Below are 20,434 nucleotides of genomic sequence, written 5' to 3'. Positions count from 1 at the left end.
GAGTACTGTGAGTAAAATTCAGTCAGAACTCAATTAACTAAGAGGCTTTGTCTCAAAGGCCAAAACATGAGGACACATTTTTAATTTTTAAGGAGCGCTTTATCGTGAGTCAGTTCTGACGTGTACTGCATTAGGAAACCTCTGAACTTCCACAGTCAGGCCCAGAACTCTGAGGGAAAGTGGTTGTGCCCTTCCCACTGATTTTTGTCACTAGCTTTATTCATTTCCTTAAAACCCTTTTTGTATGAGTTCTATTATAGTTTGAAAAAAAATTCACTGAGGTAGAACTGGAAGCGTTTCCGCAGTATTAATACTCATGACCCGTTCTGGGTCTCGGTATATGTGTACTCTATAAATGTACATGTGTGTATGTGGTGTACGCATACTACGTGTATTTCCACTGTGCATGTATTTACAATGTATAGGTATGTACACTACATTTGTGTCCTACATACGTGCATGCTGTAGGCATGCATGTACACGTGTATGTGTATCTATGGTCACTATGGTTATATGCGCACTTGGACACCTATCTGTTCTGCATGCGTACATACATGCATGTATTTAATGCCATATACATGCCTGTGTACGTACATCATGTGGGTATGTGCACATTATTTCTGCAGAGTATATATACATATGTGCACACAAGCATGCATGTACACTATGCACACTGAATAAACTTCTGGATATGTACACACTAATACATATACATGCTGCATATGTATGTACACTATTGCATATGTGTATACGCTTTATACGTTAGTGTACTGATGTACATTGTATACATGTGCATATGTGTACACTGCACATGTGTATGCATGCTGTAGTGCACCTACGTACATTTGGATAAGAGTGTATGCTATACGCACGTGTATACATATAGCAAATAGCATACCTATGTACGTACGGATGTGCATGTGTATGCCATATGCATGTACATACAGGTATAGTATACCTGTGTACACTGCATATAGATGGGTGTACGTGCTATGCATGCGCATACGTGTTAGCTTATGTACATTTGCTATATGGATGTGTGTATGCTCTATGCTTTTACACACGTAGTGAACTTGTTTGTACACTATATTTGGATGTGTGTACACTCTATGCATGTACACCACATGGATCTGGATGTGTGTGCACTCTGTACGCATGTAGTGCACTTATGTACACTCTACGTATTCGGATGTGTGTACGCTCTATGCAGGTACACGTGTTACAGTGTACCATATACGTACACTATGTGGATGTAAATGTGTGTGTGCTCTATGGCACCAGGAATAGGGCTCCCGCAGGGATCCAAGAACACACCATCTCGCTGGCACCGGAGAGTGTAGGATGAAAACAGTTGTTTGTTACAACCTAGTTGAAATTTGGCAGGTTGCTATATCCTTTGCAACGATTTAGGAACAGTCACTTCATTGATGTGTGTGTTCCTGAAATCATAAACAGCTCTGTGAGGTGTGTCTCATCCCAAGACGAGAAAGGGAACCGAAACAACAATGACTCGGTCACTTAAGTGAGGTAGAACTAACAGAGCAGCTGTCTAGCTTTCTGTATTATAACTTTGTCAGCAGCTCAATGAGAAATCGGCACTCATCAGGAAATGTGTCCACTTTCTACTGTTCTTTATTCGTGGCGTATTTACTGCCTCGTGTTATTCCTCACGATGTAGCAAAATCTCTCCTAGAGTTGTGAATATAAACAGTTCATGACAAATGTAGTATCTTCTTTGTTAACATTGAAAACGATATGTAAGTTCATCTTCAGATACTGTTTGGAAGGATGAGAAAGAAGATGTTTAGGACAAAAGAATAGAGAGCTTTCAAGTAAACAGGGAAAATAAGGACTTTGTGCAAAATATTTCCAAATTTGGAATTTGAGAATATTAAATCTCACATCTAAGATCATAGGTAGTTTTTTTGGGGGGTTTTAAAATTAGTACTTGGTTTTCCATGTCTTTGGGAATTTCAGTCCTGATGGAGGATTGCAAGAATAATCTGATTTTTCAGAACAGAAGGACAGTCTGTCTCAAAGGTAAATTCCAGGTTGTACCATAGAGAAACAGAAATTGCTGTCAACTTTCTGTAAGGTTCTTCAGTTCTTTCCTCTTCTGTGGTTAAAAAACCATCTCTGGGTTTAGTCTCAGCCAAGTTCCTCTTATGAGGTTGCCTTACATTTCGCACAGCTGTTGAGTGTCTTCATCATTCGTAGTTAACTTGTCAAAAGCAAAACTTTGTACTAGTTAGATCTGAGCACATTGAACGCAGGGCTTTGTTTTATATTTTTAATAAGCAGCAGGGTGATGGCAGGACTGGGGCCCTTCATCCCATCATGCGTTCCTCAGAGCTTTCAGAGTTCTCACTGCGTGCCGAGTGTGGTGTTGGCTGTGTAGCATTTAAATAGGAATATGAGGCTCTGTGACTTGGGACGCTCTTACTACCTTCATAGAGAGCTTGGTGACAGTTTAGCATGACAGCTTGCACACCTGTTGTGTATACTTTATTACGGCCCCACAGAAAGGGTATTGATTTAAACGTGACTAATTTCTCTAGTTTATTTTTGCCTTTATTCCTAGTTACAGTCCCGATACTTTTTCTTCCTTTAAAATCTTATTAATCGCTGGTGAATTAGTGATAAACTATATTTATGTGTTCTCTAAATCTAGCGATTTAATTGGAGGTCATTTTTCTTGCACCATGTGTCAGTGCTGTGTCAGGATGGTTCAGTTTTACATTGTCAAAGGATTAACTAGAGCAGGATGCAGTCTTACTGGAACTTGCTCATTTATGAAATATAGGCACTTTATTTTTTGTTATACTCGAGGTGTGCTCAAATGTAAACATTTTGAGCCGTGTTAGAAGGATATACAAGATTGTAATGAAGAAATCAACAACTTGATCAAGTACCAGCTAATGAACTTTATGTTTGAAGTATATGGAACATGGACCTTGGCAATCAGTTTTCATCTTGACCTTTTATTTTTTTACTAGAATCTTGGTCTGTCGCCCAGGCTGGAAGTGTGGAGCACAGTAGTACGATGTCCGTTCACTGCAACCTCTACTTCCCAGGTTCAAGTGATTCTTATGCCTCAGCCTCCCTAGTAGCTGGGGTTACAGGGTGTGTGCCACCATGTCTGGATAATTTATTTTTAGTAGAGATGGGGTTTTGTCATGTTGACCAAGCTGGTCTGCAACTCCTGACCTCAAGTGATCCACCCACCTCAGCTTCCCAAAGTGATAGGATTACAGGTCTGAGCCACCATCCCTGGCCTGATCTTCTCTTCTAATATTGGTTATTCAGTCTCAATGATAGCGCCTGGTTGTATTAACTTGTTGTAGAAAGCACAATTGCAATGAATTTGGTTGTGTATGTACGTGCTGACTTAGCGTTCATGGCAGCACTGTGAGGTGGGCATTGTTCCTGAAGGAAGGATGGATGGGCAAGTCGGGGCTTAGATACGGGACTTGTGGGCAGTCACTGTTTTCCCATGGCTGAGATCAGGCCGGTCGCCTGTACCCTGAAGTCTTTTTTTTTTTTTTTTTTTTTTTTTTTTTTTTTTTTTTGAGACGGAGTCTCGCTGTGTCGCCCAGGCTGGAGTGCAGTGGCCGGATCTCAGCTCACTGCAAGCTCCGCCTCCCGGGTTTACGCCATTCTCCTGCCTCAGTCTCCCGAGTAGCTGGGACTACAGGCGCCCGCCAACTCACCCGGCTAGTTTTTTGTATTTTTTAGTAGAGACGGGGTTTCACCTGTGTTAGCCAGGATGGTCTCGATCTCCTGACCTCGTGATCCACCCGTCTCGGCCTCCCAAAGTGCTGGGATTACAGGCTTGAGCCACCGCGCCCGGCTCCCTGAACTCTTAACACACGAACGAGCAACTGTCAAGAGTCGGTGCTCGAGTGTGATGTGGCCTGTGGTGTGTGCCTCTCAGCCTTGCTTTGGCTCGGGGTAGCAGGGCAACAGCTCCGTCCCTTATGTGGCCGTCTGGGAGTCCCAGGAGAACCCACTGATAACCGTTTATAAATGCCGGGCATCGAACGTTCTCCTTGGTACCAGCACATCTGGAATCGGACAGTGCAGTTAGATTCTCGGCCAGCAAACCTGTACAGGAGTGTGTGAAGTCTGCGTTTGCTTCGCCCGGACAAAGGTGAATTCCCGGTCACTAGTGGATGACAACAGGTGTGGCCTCAGGAGCAGCACGGAGACAGGCACCCGGGTGCAGGAAGAGCACCTGCAAGAGGGGTTGGGGAACGTGACAGACGCACGTGCGACTTTAGCTGTTACCGTGGCAGGTGGGGGGTGGGTGAGACCAGATTTTCTCATTGTTGCCCCTTTCTGAAAAGGGCCCTGAATTGACTTCTCTGTGGCTCCTCGCGCCTCCTTGTCAGGTTGGAGGAGACTGCTCCCCTGGCTCAGGCCCTGCTTGCGGCGAGACGGAAGCTGCTGTTGCTTGCCCTGCCCTCCCTGTGACGTCGTCTGTGCTGTTGTCCGGGAACAGTTCTGCCGAGCAAGCTTGGACTCTGCTCCCTTCTGCTCTTGGATTTCGTGTCTGGAAAGCTTGTGTTCTTTCCTGATTTTTGATAATGCTGAGCTATGTTTTCGCAAGGATTACACGTGCCCATACAGGGAGAAGCTCCTTTGCAACTTTAGCATCTTGACGCTCTCAAGCAGAGCTTGCTATCGAAGTTGACAGCCTCCTGTGTTTTTGTTTTGGCAGAAACTGAATTTCAGTCCTAGGACAGCTTCAGCACACTTGATCCTAGCTCTTCTCTCTCACTGCTCCCCTCGTGTGTGGCAGAAATCATATGCCCTGAAGTTTACCAGTCCCTTCATTTGAAAATCAGTTAATGTATGCTATCCTCATGAGAATTTTACTTTTTATTAAAGCAATCGCAAAGACTGGGTTTTGTGAAACCAGTGTTTTATGTGTATATTAATTGCACTCACAATGAGCTTTGTCTTCTAAATATTTCATGTTTCAGATTAGCCCTGGAATCATGCCCTGGAGTAGTTTTGCTATTCCGCTTTTATTTTTGGCTAAGGTAAAGTTGAGAACATTGTGATATTAGGTGTAGTGAGCCCTTTTAGTTTCTTCTATGTCTGTTTTCCTTTAAGCCAGAACCAGCAGACGGATACCAGTTTGTGAGCACCTGGCATCTCCCAGGCCTTTCCTGGGTCTTCCCTCAGCTGTCTCGTGGACAGAGCAGTCACTCGTGGAACGTGAACCTGAGAATTTGTGCGTGGAATTAAGTAAATGTCATAGCTCTCTTCTGTGACGAACGGAATCACATTTAGCCCAGTAAATTGTAACAGCAGGTTTTGCACATGCAAAGCATTGAACACCAGGACAGGTAACCAGGCTACGACGCTTCTGGTCCTGCACAAGACCTCCGGTATCACAGCACATTTAACAAATTGGCTGCATTGAGTGTTTGAAAACGTTGTGTATGTACCATGTCCGTGATTTTCGAGGGCCTGGAAAAACACCTCTGTGGTTATAGCAATCTTGATCGTTGGGAGCTTAAGGTTAGTACTGGGGCAGACTGTGTTTTAAAGAATCAAGGTCTCTCGAGTATGTTTCGGTTTTCCCATGAAGAAGAAAGATGTTAGCTGTTCTTTCCTGGACTGTGGCTATCAGAGTGCCCCACCATGGTCACTCACACGTTTACTTCATTTTCATTTAACCGGGCTGGGCTTGGGCCAGAGTACTTCGGTTGTCAAATGTCATATGAGGCTGAGGAACTGTCTTCTGCTTCATCGTTGGCATATGGAAATACTGTTTTTCAAAGCATACTCTACTCTCTCATTTGTGTTTATATAAAATAATGGAATGGTTATTTTAACTGTGCAGTTTCCTATGCTTGCTTATTTAATTGCGGAAAGATAATGGTTTTATTTTGCTAAAATCTGTGCTAGGAATTGTGCAAAATCTTTGTGAAATGCCCATTTTACTAGCTTAAGTTATAGATCTTTGTATAGAAAAGAAAAAGCCTATTGCTACAAGCAGCATTGTCTTTACCGATGCAAAAAGCTTTAGGCTTATTGGCCGTGTAGTCAGTAAAATGCATTAGAATGTGGCGAACATTGAGAAAAGCATTGAAGTTTTAAAATCTGCTCTGCAGTTTTCTTCAACTCCCTCGCAAGATACTTAATTTGAATAAAAGACAGAATAAAGTGTTCCCATTGAGGAAAGGGGCAAGAGGACTGTTGAGAATGTGTTCTGAACCTGAGCAGTCCTGCCACGCTCATCTGTGATGTGGTGGTGTCCATGGTATCACTTTTACAGAACTTTAAGAATGCTGCTTCTGTGAATAAAATACATTTATTCTTAGCATTTCAGTTTCGAGTTTTGAGAAGTGTGTAAAAAGTGTTAATGGTTTCTTTCCCTTACAGAATTTGCTTGTTCTTTTTTTTTTTTTTTTTTTTTTTTTTTTTTTTTTTTTTAAATGCCTACAAGACTGTGAAGCACATTAGTCACTTAAAAAGAAAAGAAAACAAAAAAGGGCCGGGCGTGATGGCTCACGTCTGTAATCCCAGCCCTTTGGGAGGCCGAGGCGGGTGGATTGCTTGAGGCTGGGAGCTTGAGACCCAGGGAACCGGCCTGGGCAACCTGGTGAAATCCCGTGTCTACTGAAAACACACAAATTAGTTGGGCGTGATGACTGCACACCTGTAGTCCTGGCTACTCCAGAGGCTGAAGAGAATCGCTTGAGCCTGGGAGGTGGACCTTGCAGTGAGTGGAGATCACGCCCTTACTGTCAAGCCTTGTTGACAGAGTTTGGACCCTGGCTGATAAACAGCAACGTTCATAACGTATGGGTGAACTGCCCGGCTGCTCTGTCTAGAGTAGAATAAATCCAATTACGTTTTTGTCTTTTATTAGCATTGAAATTTTCTTAATCATCCCTTTGTTTTCATTACATTGTAGCAATATATTGCCGCTTAGAGTCTGGAACAAGTAGGCTTCTCTGGATCAGGTTCTGACTGGATTGCTAAAACTTAGAATGATTTTTCCCCTCTTTGGATGTGACTTATAGAACTTTGCCTTTTGGGGTGATGTGTTGCATTTGATAGCGGACACAGGAACGCCCAAAGAATTCACTTACGGGGCTAAAATGTACGTACTTTGTAGTGTTTCCCTCCTAGAATGAAAACGGTACCTCATTTGTGGGTCGATGATGCTATTTGCTGAAAACATTTTAAATTTTATTTATTTTAATTTTTTGAGACAGAGTCTTGCTCTGTCGCCCAGGCTGGAGTGCAGTGGCACGATCTCGGCTCACAGCAAACTCCACCTCCCAGCTTCACGCCATTCTCCTGCCTCAGCCTCCCGAGAACGTAGGACTACAGGTGCCCGCTACCATGCCTGGCTAATTTTTTTATTTTTGGTAGAGAAGGGGGTTTCACCATGTTAGCCAGAATGGTCTCGATCTCCTGACCTTGTGATCCACCTGCCTTGTCCTCCCAAAGTGCTGGGATTGCAAGCGTGAGCCGCCGCACCCAGCCGAAAACATGTTTCTTTACTGCCTCAGTCCTCAGTTGGGTAGTCTGTTCTTTGTAAGACATTCAGGGAGCGGGGACATCTTGAGTCTTGAAAGGCGCTCTCTGTGAGATGGGAATCTTCCGGCTGCTTATTTAGGGAATCCTGCCGGTTGTCATTTACTGGAGAGCGCAGTTTCCTGGCTGCCCTGGTCTTTGAGGGGAGGGAGACTGAGGGGTTATTTTCCTACCTGGACCAATGTGTTTATTAAACCTGGCTTGTGTATCATTTGGATCTTTTTATGAAGGAAAAGCCACATCTGTGACTTTAAGATGAGTGGAAGTCATGTTATATATATATATATATATATATATATATATATATATATATATATTCTGGCTACTATGGAGAAGTTTTGTCCTTGTGACCTGTGAATACAGTCACAGGAGGGCAGAATGTTCACGGTGTGGGTGCTTACAGTGGACATGCAGAGTCACATTCTTCACTAGTATAACGTTAAAAAGTGACAAATAAGAGAAAAATATTTTGCTCATTACAACGTCGGTAAGAAGCTGGCAGCACTCTTGTTTTTGGAGGGGTGTGAAGGAAATATTGAGAAAGTGTCATCAACATTAGACTCGCCCACTCTGCAAATCCTGTGCCAGCTGGAGTGAGGACCCCGTGATGGAAAGATGCAGCCCTCTTCCTGGAAGGAGTTGAATCTTTGTAGCGCTCAGGACGCATGGTTCATCTCTATATAAAGGCAGAGTGTGAAACGCCGTGGAGGCTGAGAGAAGCGATGTGGTTAGCAAGTATGAGTGAGACGTTTGGGGCTTGTTAGCACCTGGCGTGTGTGCAGCAAGCTTTGCTATCTGCACATGTGTGATTCTTAGAACACTGGCGTCTGGAACCGTGGGGTCTGTCGAGGGCCCCAGCTCCCGGCGGGCTGAGAAGTTCCCTGTTACCACCAGGATAACCGTGATTTTGAAGGCTGTCACTCAATCTCAAGTCCTGGAAGGGGCTCCTTTCAGAGAGGAAAACACCCCTAGAGCCTCGGGCAGAATTCAGTGATTTTTCTTATAATGTTGCTTAGATTTCACAACACATGAAACCAAGAACATATTTCAGAATGCTTATGGTTCTTCTGTAACCATGGAAACAAAGTAAGTTGCAGTCGATGGACAGTTTGCGGAAGCTGAACTGCCTACATCGTGAGCAGGGCGCTCTCCCTACCGCCCTGGGCCTTGCTCCGGTTTGCTGGGGAGGCTTTGCAGGGCCTCTTGGCTGGGATACCTCTCTCATGTCCCATGTTGCTACCCCTGGTCACAGCCATACTGCTGGGCACCTGCGCCGTGAGGTCACTGAGTGGACACGGAGCCGCGGGGCAGCAGTTGGTCAGGAGGTGGTATCCACATGGTCCGAAACAGGTTTCTGTTCATTAAGAATGATCATTGCAATAGAAACAGAGTGAAAGAAAACTCTACTGACCTGAGAATGCGTCCGCTGAGTTGCATAGGGAAGTGCAGTGAGGAAGGTGAGGGCTGAAAGGAAATGAGGGAGGGAGAGGAAAGGAGAGAAGGGAAGCGAAAGGGGGAGGGCGGATGGGAGTGAAGAGGGAGATGGAGGAGGAAGAAGAGAGAGGGCGGTGGGCAGGAGCCTGGGAAATGTGTCCCAGAGCCGGTTCCTGACCGTCGTGGGTGCGTCAGAGCTGATCTTCCAGGAGAGGTGGCCTGGGAGGGTTGACCCTTAGGAAGTGAGGGCCAGGGGGAGCTGATTTTTTGGCCCTCAGCGGGGCTGTTGTTGACCTGAGATACAGTCGATAGTTTTCCTGAAGAGATCGTCTGCACAGCCACCGTTTGCTGCCAGGTTGGAGACAGAAGTGCTCCTCCCCATGGATTCTTTCTAGTTTGTGGATTTTTCCCAGTTTACCTGAGCAGCCTGTCAGTGGAAATGTCGGGGATTACTAACATGTCTCCATCCTACAGAGCAGTCGACCAGCTTCCGATCCTGTAGTTGTTGGGGGCACCATTCCGGTCCTGTCAGTGCCAGCCCAGCGTGGAAGCCGCAGCCCGAGGCGCTGGGAAACCTGCGGGGCTCTCACTGCCAGGGTTCTGATGGGAATCAAGCGCTGGAAGAAAGACGTCCTTAGGGCAGAGCCTGGCGAGGAGGGGGTGCTGCTGTTGCAGCAGTACATGGAATTTCAAATGACAAATGAAACAAGCTTTTAATTATGACCAGAGCCCTATGCTCTGCGTTTCTTCAAATGGAAATGTTGTGCTGAAATGAAATTGCTGTTAATCGGTTGCCTCATCCAAGACGCAAGACGGAGGGCTGGGAGCAAAGTAGAAAGTGGATTTATCTACAAAGCTTCCTCCTCTCAGACTATCATCAGTTGGATGGTGCTACACAGGAATATGTGAGAATTCGTGTGAGAAAGGTGATGGGTGCAGACCTGTGTGACCGGCAGGTGTGGGGGGAGGTTTGAGAGAAGCTTTTGGCTGAAGTGATGTCAGATGCAGGTGCTGAAGTGTGATGTCTGTCTGGATGGAAGAGCACACACGCCTCTGGGCTGCGGGAAACAGATAAAGGAGGAGGTGGACAGACGTGAGTCGTGTCTTAGGAATGGTAGCAATTCAGGCAGACCCAGGATCAGGCTCCCACGGGGGAGGAGTGGATATCAGGACCCAGGGAACGTGGGACGGGGGTCATGCCCAGGCCTCTGCGGGTCTTGCTCTTGTGTCAGCAGGGCCCTGTGCTTGCCCTCCTTAAAACTTTCCTGATCCATAAAACGGGCACGACAAAATCCACCTTGTGACACTGAAGTTTAAATGAGATGAGGTACATGGTGTCTTCCTTCCCTTCCTGACACATCCTAGACTCACAGCTATGGTAGCAGCGACAGACTGGATGGAATGCTGGAGCCGCTTTGCGCCTGGTGAAGCCACATGGATTTGTGCAGTGCTGGCGACTGTCTCTGAAAGCCTTTGGTCATGGCAGTGGCAGCCTGGAGTGGCTCTTGGCATACTTGAGTCTGTGGAGTGCAAGGTTGACTGGAGCTCCGAGGCCATTGATACTATCCAGGGGTGAGCTGATGAGGCCCTAAAACATGGGGGGAACGCCGAGAGGACTTGGCTGCCAGCAGCATTGTAGATTTCTGGCTTCGAGAACTGGCTGACTTATGGACATAGGAAGGTAAACCCAGATGGCTCCAAAATTGTAAGTCCAGAAGAAAGGTGGGAGGGTACAATTGCTGACTAGGTCATGGTTGCCCTGTCCCTTTGTTTCTGGCCATCGTTTCTCCTCCCTCCCCCTGCCTTTGTGGGCTGGAGGGCCTGAGCCTGCACAGCGGTCTATTTCATGATGACAATGGCCGATTATTACCCTGCAGTAAGAAGTCTCTCCATTTTATTTGGCAGCAGTAGTTAAATAAATTTAAGGAGTGATGGTGTAGTAGTATTTGTTTTGTTTGTGCTTTTTTTTTTTTTTTAAGTGTCATTTAACTGAATGTTATTTCCAATTTCACTGATTGAGAGGCCAAAACATGCTTTGATTTGTTATTTTGTGTTTGAGCTAGTTTATTGCCTCACAGGAATGCCAAGTATTCTGTTGTCACACATCAGTAAGTATCTCAAATTGTGTTACTATAATACTTAGCTGAATTACCTCCCTTATTTTGGCTTTTAAAAATCTAAAATCTGTGTGAAACACAGGATGGTGCATCTCCACTGAGGATTGTTGAGAAGTGTGACTTTTGCTGGCATGCTTGAGAATCAGTGACATTATTTTATAGAAACACTTTGTAACTGACAGCAAAGCTAGAAGCTCCTGTAAAGGGCAGAGTAGGCAACGTGTTATGCTTTGAGGGCCACAGAAGTCTCTGCATATATTTCTTTTGTGAAAACTTCAACGTGTAAAAATCCCTGGCCAAGGCTCGGTCGGGGATCATGGTTTGCAGACCCTTAACAGCAGCTTAGCTGAAAGCTGGTCTCCCATGCGGTGAGCAGGAGCCTACCTCATTGCTTCAGCCAGGAAGATGCTGCCCTGATGCTGGAATTTACTTCAAACAAACTTGAAAGCTCTGGCACCGCTGCTCATTTCCATACTGTTGCAGGCTATCTAAAATACGGAGGATGCCGTGGCGTTTTGATTTTGTTACTCCTCTTGAACGGCTCTGAGATGGCTCATCGCGAGTTAGACATTTGCAGAAATGATCAAGCAGAGCTGCAGTCATCTTGCAGATAAAGTGAAGTTTTTTCTGAAAACTCGTTACAGGCTTAAATTTCTGATCCCATTCCATCCACTGATCTTGTATGATTGGTTTCTTTTTGTACCCATTTGGGTCTATGAAGCGTCTCCCCATCGTGGTAGAAATTTAGCTCTGATTTTGTGCATGAGTCGGTATCCTCACTCCTCATCTGCGAGGAGAAAGTGCTGCAGGTCCTGTGTGGTTTCCATCCCCTCCCTGCACGCGGATGGATTGGGAGGTATTTGTGGTGTGTGAACTTGCTACCCCCAGAGCCTTCTGCTTCATTCCCTGGACCGCTTTCCTCCCTCCTCCCTCCTGACTCACTCCCCTGGACCACACTTCTCCCTCCTGGTTCACTCCTTGGGCCGAACTCCACCCTCCTCCCTCCTGGTTCACTGCCCTGGGCCCCCACGCCTCCCTCCTTGTTCACTCCCCTGAGCCCCCACGCCTCCCTCATAGTTCACTCCCCAGGGCCCCCACTCCTCCCTACTCTCCTGGGCCACATTCCTCCCTCCTGGTTCACTCCCCTGGGTCCCCAATCCTCCCTCTTGGGGGCTTGGTAGTTTCTGATGTGCTTGTGCCAGCACGATAAGGCTGAGTGGCAGCTCCAGGGCTGCGGCTGCTCACGCAGCTGTGGCATGAGTGCAGAGAACTGCGGGGATGCAGCTGCCCTTGCTGTGATGCTTCAAGTGTCATAGTCGATATGGGAAACTGGGTGGGACGTGGATGTCCCAGGAAGGGACAGGAGCCTCCCCTCAGCCTCTGTCAAACAGTTCTCAGCCAGGCGTGGTGGCTCACGCCTGTAATCCCAGCACTTTGGGAGGCCGGGGCGGGCAGATCCCCTGAGGTCAGGAGTTGGAGACCAGCTTGGCCAATGTGGTAATTTTTGACGCATTAAGGATTAAGGAAAATGACTCACACTAGTTTGCCTTGCTTTTTAATTGATAATTGGTGTACCCCAGTAGTCTGAACTTGTTAAGCAACCATTCTTACCGAAAGACTAATGTTTAAAAGTCTCTTCCTCTGGACACGTCTTTGGCTGCTGTAATCAAATGCAATGTAATCAGCACTGGTTAATGGCTTTCCTTGCTTGGCTAACAATTGCTCCTCAAAAACTTTGATTTCTTGTTATTTCCATTTATAATTATGTTTTAAGCCTTCTAAATTTTCTAGCTTTCCTGCGAGTTGGGAATAACTGTGATGGGTGCTTAGTTTGGGATGTTGACGTACACTCTATGCCCAGCTACTATTCCATTGTGTGAACACTGATTTCTCACTTTCTCATGAACACTGATTTCACCTAGTTTGGTAAATTCTATTAATTTTAAGGAAGGGGGTGGAATGCAACTGCTGTTAGGAGGCTTTTCTAAGGATCGAGGAAATGTTGCCATGATTATTACCATTACAGAAGGAACATAAAAATGCGTGCTGCCTTCAGTCATGATGAATATGTAAGTCCGCATCTGTGACTGCAGAAAACGGCAGCCCCAAATCCTAAAATCGTGTGGATGCACCAAGCCCATCTGCAGGGCACTGTGGAGCAGCCTGCATTAGCCGAAGTTAGCCCACAAGCCCTGAGGGATGGTGTCTGAGTTATGATAAGGCTCTGACTTGGGATTAAACAGGCCTCCAAATAGTGTGATATTCTAAACAAAAACATGATACTGCCCAGGGAGCCCAGTGGGCACCTGTAGGCAGTGTAGGTGAGAAAAGGTTCCAAAGAAGATTCCTGCAGCTCAGCTAGGAGGATTCTGTAAGGCAGTAGACACATCAATGTTCACATAGGAGTGTTGAGCTATATTCATTCCTTTTAAGCAGCCAGGCTTGTGTGTGTTTTTAGGGGCACTCACATGGCGCCCTTTCCACCCTCACTGCTGGTTGTGCCTGTTTGATGTTGCGGACTTCTGTGTTAAGTGTGTCCACTCTCCAAATGTATCTCTGTCTCTAGAATATTTTAGAGTAAACCATTTATTGTTTAAACGCTTGTTTTTAGTGAGGAAGAAATCTTTAAAATGGGCCATACAGACCCTGCTATAAATGTTGAACAATGGCACGTGTAATGTTTAACACGTAGTGTTTAAAGTAGAAGACAGTTTAATTTAGAAATCCTGTTGGAATGCCAACTTAAATTACGACCATCTGTACACATATGGAAAAGAATGAGAGTGAAGGTACAGAATTGGAATTTTGTCTATTTTGTAGAGATTCTGTAACGTATCAGGTACAAGTCTCACTTCATGATTTAAATGCATGAAGCTGAAATTAGAAAACTTGACAAAAACATGCCTTTGAATAGTGAGCCTTTATCCTCCTTGAAATAGTGACTCATTCACTAAAACGTCCACCTGCAACTTTGTCAAATACATTTGTTGCATTAGTCCTCAAGTGAGCTCAGTTTTCCAGACAGGCAGATTATTACTGTTTAAAGTTTGTCCTGATGATGTTGGTGAACAGGGAAAATCCTTTGACGTGGATCCTCTGTGTGTGTTACACATCAGACGCGGCCTGCCCAACCCTCTGCCTGTAACTGGGAACCTTGACTGTCAGGATCATTGTAGAGAACCTTGAGGAAAGCAAAACAAGCCTCTGGAGTAGCAAAAGATGTAGCTGATTTCATGCAATAAAACTTACACATTTTTCTTTAAAATGCTTCCCTCGGAACGTCAGCTTGCTGACTATCTTAGAATCGCTGTAGTCCGCTGACAGCAGTCGTGGGAACAGGTGCATGGCCTGGCTGATGCAGGAGGGTCTCAGAGTGGAGCCACACTCCTGACACTGAAGGAGGGGCTGGAGCCATCACGCTCGTGACTCGTGCAGATGGCCTTGGCTGACCTCCAGAAGAGAAAACGTCAGTATCCAAGGAGGAAAAAGTCTATTAATTTCATGAGTGTTTGCCTTCGCAATGGCTAATACCCTGAGTTTGTGGCACCTGCTGTCTCTGGAATGAGGAGTCTTCCCTTCCTGGCAGACAAGCTCTAGATGGGAACAGGAGCTGTGATTGCTGGATTGAAGAGATTTCCTTCTTGGGGAGGTGGCCTTCGAGCCTGACATGAAGGAAGCTGTGACTGGCGGGAAAGGGCCTTGGAGACAGTGTATTTACCAGGAGGGTCGGTGACTGAGAACCATCCTGTTCCGAGTGTTGCCATTCTGGTTCTAGAGTAAACTTGGGGAGAGACAACAGCCAAAAGCCCCGAGGAATATTCTGTGATGTTGATCACGTCTGGTAGATTTGTTGCTGAGACTCTGAAATGAGAAGCCCGGGAGGTGCAGGTCTATCAGGCCGTGGGACGTGAGACAGCTGCTGCTTCAGGGGTTGGAGTCCCCGTGCCAGAGGCTCAGTCCTGCAGAGACTTCTGCACAGTGGGCAACTGATGCCTCCGGTTGATTGTGAGTCCCCCAGATGAATACCCATGAAAGGTACCGTGTCAGCAAAGAGTCAAACTCTGTGAAGCATTTGGAGATTTATTCTGAGCCAAATGAGTTACCATGGCCCTTGATACTGCCCTCAGGAGATCCTAAGAACGTATTCCCGAGGTGGTCAGAGCCCAGCCTGGTTTTATAGCTTTTAGGGAGGCATAAGACAATCAATCAAATAAATGTAAGATGTACATGGGTTTGGTCTGGAAAGGTGGGACAACTGGAAGCAGGGGTGTCCAGGTCATAGGTAGATTCGAAAATTTCCTGATTGACAGTTGGTTAAGAGAGTTGTCAGATAAGGGGTTGTGGAGACCAAGGCTTTGTCATGTGGAGGAAATCCTCCAGGTAGCTTTGGAGAGACTAGATTGTAAATGTTTCCCATCAGACTAAGCGTCTAAGTTCTGTCTAATTCCAGAAGGGAGGTGGGGTGATGAGGCAAGTCCGACCCCCCAGCGATCATGGCCTGGACTAGTTTTTCAGATTACCTTTGGAATGCCCTTGTCAAAAGCAGGGGCTGTTCAGATGGCCAAAGGGGCTTCGAATTCTAATGTTTTTAAAACCAGAAAGTGATTGTGTTTTTTTCTGTGGATGACAGCCAGTGTAGTAATTAATATTTTATTAGCAGATTAATTTGGAAGTCAATGTGTTTTCAAGTATGTTAATTATTAAGTCATCAACAAACAGAGAAGGGCTTACTTTGAAACCAGCCTGAGACTCAAGAGGCTCATCAAAGAAAACGTTGGACTTGGGAGAACTGATTCACGTGTTTACTGTGCCAAGTTTCAGGCATTATGAGAAGTCTGTGCTGATACATTGTGACTTGAGAACTTAAATCTTGATGGACTCTTAAGAGTGAGGCTTTTTTTTTCTTTTCTTTGTAAATGGTCAGTGTTTCTGTCTCCTGTGTTTTGTCTTCCAGCCGCTGAGCACTTTAGCTTTGTGTTCACGTGGCCTTGTTCTCCGAACCACCTGCTTTGTGGCTCCTCTGTCCTGCCCACCTTGATCGCGTCTTCCCTGCCCCGTGGGTTTTATCCCGAGGACTGTTCTCCGCTGTGGGGAGGGGAGGATCAGTGGACACTGGCTTTACCGCCTCATTTTCTGTGTAGCTCCCAGTTTCTCAAAATCTTAATTGTCTTGGATTCCCTGTGAAACTGGGAGTCAGGCCTTGGGCGCAGTGCTGGGTGGCCTTGGGCGCAGTACTGGGGCAGGAGGGAGAGATGAGAACAGGAAGGATGGGTTTGTCAGGGGAAGGAACCCCTTGCCAAATTCCTGTGTCTGTTTTAGGTTAAAGATGAATGGCCGGATGGTGGATGTCTCACCTGCTGTGGCTGGACCTCGCTGTGCTGAACCCTGAGCAGGGGCCCCAGCAGCTGCCTCCTGCCAGGCCGGGGCCACAGGGCTGGGCTTCTGCCTCTGGGAGGGCTCGTGCCAAGGTGCAAGGGTCTGCACCGCTCGTGTGTGACCTGAGGGGCATGTGGGAAGCTTTTCTGTGCTCCTCACCTGGGAGAAGTTGAGCTCATCTGGGCTAGAGCCTCTGGGGAGGTAGGAAGGCAGAGGCCTGGAATTCCTGCTTTCCCCAGACAGCAAGAAAGCTCAGCGTTGCACCTGCTCTGAGATGCCCTCAGCAGCCATATATAGTTGATTTTAACATGACGGAAGGTGCCAATTAACCCGGCTCTGTGGAGAGCTTTGAGGAGTCCAGGCCCTGGGCCCCGGGCTTTTTAATATGTTCCTTCCTGAACAAAAAACAACAAAAGATCCCTGTGGCTGATGTCGACTGCGTGGGGTAGGACATGCCGAGCTTGGGTGGGGCTTGCCCCTGAGTTTCCTTGGTGCTCCTCCCAGCCCCCACGGACACCAGCCTCTCCAGGCCGAGGCTTGTCCTGTTTAGACCCTCGTTGGTGGGGTCTGTGGTCCTGGATCGAGGGCCCAAGCACTTCTTTCATATTATTATAAATGATTCACCAGAGATGCACGGCTGTGCCCAAACATCTCACGAGCATGAGATACAGCCAGTGTCGCCGCCGCAAGCTCATAATTCTAGTGGAAAGAGGAAATTTTACTTTTAATGTGCTCGTGTGACTCAGATGCAAATATTCAATTCCCATTAAACTTTCAAGACCTTGAGATCCTCTGAGATTCCTTGGAAAGCCGTTCCTTGGCCCCACGACTAACTCTCCTGTGGAAGGAGGCTGGGGTGGTCCGCGGGGTCTGGGATCCTGCTGCGTTCTCCAGGATTCCTTAGGTTTCATCATTAGTCCCAGCTCTTCAGCAGGTGGAGCTGATTGACTCTGACATTTCCATTATATTGTTCTTGTGTTGCCTCAGTTAACTTAGAATAACCAGTATTTACCAGAAATAATTGATGGCGAGATGGGAATTATTGGTGATTCCCTGACATAGGCAGCCTGTATAGATAAGCGTGTTACACGGTGTCTAATTTCTGAGATGTTGGTCCACACCTTCTCAGGAACACACTTTCAGGGGTAGATTCCTGTGCAGGAGAAGCTGCTTTTCCCCGAGACGCGGTGGCGGCTCCTGCACTGGCATGGCAGGGTGGCTGTGTGACTGGGCAGGGCTGGACATGCTCCTGCGCTGGGCGCCCACCTCCGCCCTACATCTGTGTCGAGGGTGCCTGCCTTTGTTCCCCCAGGTCGAACTCATAGAATTGTATACCTTCCTGACACATTCCTGCATAGAGATGATTAGATCTGGGGGCTGAATCTCAATCTGACATGCATGTAGGTAAATTATTGACGTGAATGACTTGGGTCCTCCACCTTCAGGGTCAGGAGGCACGAGGTGGGTTTGGAGACAGCTGCCTGGCCTCAGGAAGTTTCTCTCAGAGCCTGTTTCTTTCTCTAGCAAAGTAAATGATGCCTACCTCACCGGGCTTAACACACGCTCAGTACTCAGATGCTGTCTGATCTTTGTTATAGTTAGTATTTGGGGAACAGCGTGGCTGGTAAGAAAATGTGTTATCTTTACAATTTATACAATGTCATACAAGGCAAGCGTGAAACCGGGACACTACCTTAATCTGAAGATGCTGGTGCTTAGTCTTCTCCTCAAGCATTTTGTTGTCATTCTGGCGTGTGTCAGCCAAGTCATATGACGGTACCGCGTGCGTGATGCCAGCTCAGTTACCTTGGAATGGGGAACCTGAGGCTGCCAGGGAGCATCCCTCCTGCCTCCAGTCCTCGGGGGTTTCTCTCTCTCTCTCCTTTCCTCTGTCCCTCCCTGTCCCCCAATCCTCCTCACCACTCCTGCTCCCCTCCCTACCCTCCTCACTTACTCTACAACAGAGGTCTAGACTTTGACAAATCCCAGCTGGGCCTATTTATCGCTTGGCTGGGAAAGCAGAGGGAAAGGGGCCCAGTTACTACAAAAATAGAGAATTGAAATAGAATGTGAGCTACTTTTGCGTCTTGTTTTTTATTTTAATCTGAATATAAAAGGCAAGTGTCAAACAAAATCGGTGCTAACTGCGCCACTCAGCTCCGAGTCTGCTTTGTCGGGGCTCCGTGGGTTCCCACGCCGTGGCCTTCTCCATGAGCGTCTGGACACGCCGTGGCTGTGAAAGGAGCATTCAGTTATGGTCCTTTGAATGTTCCAGAGTCATGTTTAATAAAAATCTTCACGTTTACCCACAGCCAAGTTTTGATTTAATAACAGGTACTGCAGGTCTCTGGGTGGGGCTGAGCCTCTGTTTTAGAAGCAGCTGCACCATCTGAGGGGCAGGTCCGTATGGGCTGGCAGGCGGCCTGGTCCTTGGAGCACAGGGTGGACCTGACTCAGTCCTGGCAGTGGGGGGCCTTGCAGTTCTAGGATGTAGTGATGCAACCTGTGGCATAAATAAAAAGCCTCATGTGCCCCCATGAGAAGCTGGGGCTTCCCCCTCAGTACTGTGGTGTGCTGTGTTTGTGATCGTGCAGATGTAAAAGGGTGAGGGAGATGTCTAAAAACCAGGCTCCCAAAGACAGCCCTTCATGTCTGGTGCTTTCATGTGTATATGCACACGTGTTTGACGCGTGTACACCTTCACACGTTCACCTCTTTCATGCGTGTACACCTGTTCCTGTGTTCATACACCTGTTTCGCGCATGCGCCTGTTTCTCCTGTGTATGTGCCTGCGCGTTCACCCTGTATTGCGTCATACGTTGTATTTTACATATTGGGTATTTTCAGTTTGTATCGTGAGCTTGTAACGACGTCGTGAAGAAAAGAGGGGGCCCTGGCAGCCTTTGGCTCTGAGAAACGTGATGTCACGGGAACAGATGAGACAGCCCGGGTGAGGCCGGCAGAGGCCATCGTGGCCTTGGGAGTCCGTGCACATCCACTGTCTGTCGCTGTGTGACAAGTGACCCCAAAACCTAGGGGCTTAAGGCAACATACACGTACGACTGTGCAGCTTTTTCAGGTTGGAAATTCAGGGCAGCCCTGCTGAGCGGCTCTGGCCCAGTCCCCCGGGTCACTGTGAAGATGCTGTCCAGGGCTGCAGCCATCTGTAGGCTCAGCTGGGCTGGAAGTTCTGCTCCAGGATGCCGTGCTGACGTGTCTGCGGGCAGAGGCCTGGTCGTCCACACCTGGCCACTCCCCGGGGCTGCCAAGTGCATTCCTGCCCAGGGCCGCTCCTTTCCCCAGAGACGTAGCAGTGCTGGTCTTTATGCCCAGCGTCAAGGTGGCCGGGTCAGGAGCAAAGACTTGTTTCCCCTACTCGGCGGCTACTCCTGCAGGGCTGGGAGACAGTGGAGCTCGCGCAGGAAGGTGTTCGCTGAAGACCGTGCTCTGTGACTTGACGGGTGTTCCTCCCAGGAGAGTGAAATGGAGACTGGACGCCGGAAGCAGCATCCTGCGTGACCCCATGTGTAGTGGGGTCACAGCAGAGCTAAGTCCTTCCTTTACAGATACTTTTCAGAGTCTACCCGCCTTTAGATTCTCTGATTAACGTGTCTGAGGAGGGTCCCAGGAGTCTGCCACCTGCCAGGCCAAGGAGGTTCCCTGCATGTGGCTCTCCCCTGACACCTTGAGAAACGTGACTCGAGAGAATCACCGAAGTTTCCTAAATGAGTCACCTGCTTTCTCTTCTCTTTGCTTTCATGCCCCCCCAGGGTAGGTCAGTCCTGTCCGCCACAGCGATACCGGCATGCTGGAGTTCCAAGGAGATTGGGGGTGTGTGTGGTCCCCCAGGGAGATTCGGTGACTGAGGATGCTGTCATAGCAGCCAACATGTCCTTATTGTTTTCACTTTTAATGAAGTTCAGTTACTAGGTTTTCTGAGGCACAAT

The 20,434-nt window shown here is 47.4% G+C and overlaps 1 long non-coding RNA gene across 1 annotated transcript; it reads left to right on the top strand.

Annotated features, from left to right (window-relative positions):
* The first annotated feature begins 14,954 nt into the window (after positions 1 to 14,954).
* On the top strand, positions 14,955 to 18,537 carry LOC141408737 (uncharacterized). The gene is made up of 2 exons (XR_012425073.1): positions 14,955 to 15,998; positions 16,431 to 18,537. It is a non-coding gene; the product is annotated as an uncharacterized lncRNA (long non-coding RNA).
* Positions 18,538 to 20,434: the final 1,897 nt, after the last annotated feature.

The sequence above is a fragment of the Macaca fascicularis genome, chromosome 16, assembly GCF_037993035.2.
Source record: "Macaca fascicularis isolate 582-1 chromosome 16, T2T-MFA8v1.1".
NCBI classification, from domain to species: Eukaryota; Metazoa; Chordata; class Mammalia; order Primates; family Cercopithecidae; genus Macaca; species Macaca fascicularis.
The sequence above is the reverse complement of the archived record's forward strand: the minus strand, read 5'-3'. Positions and strand labels throughout refer to the sequence as shown.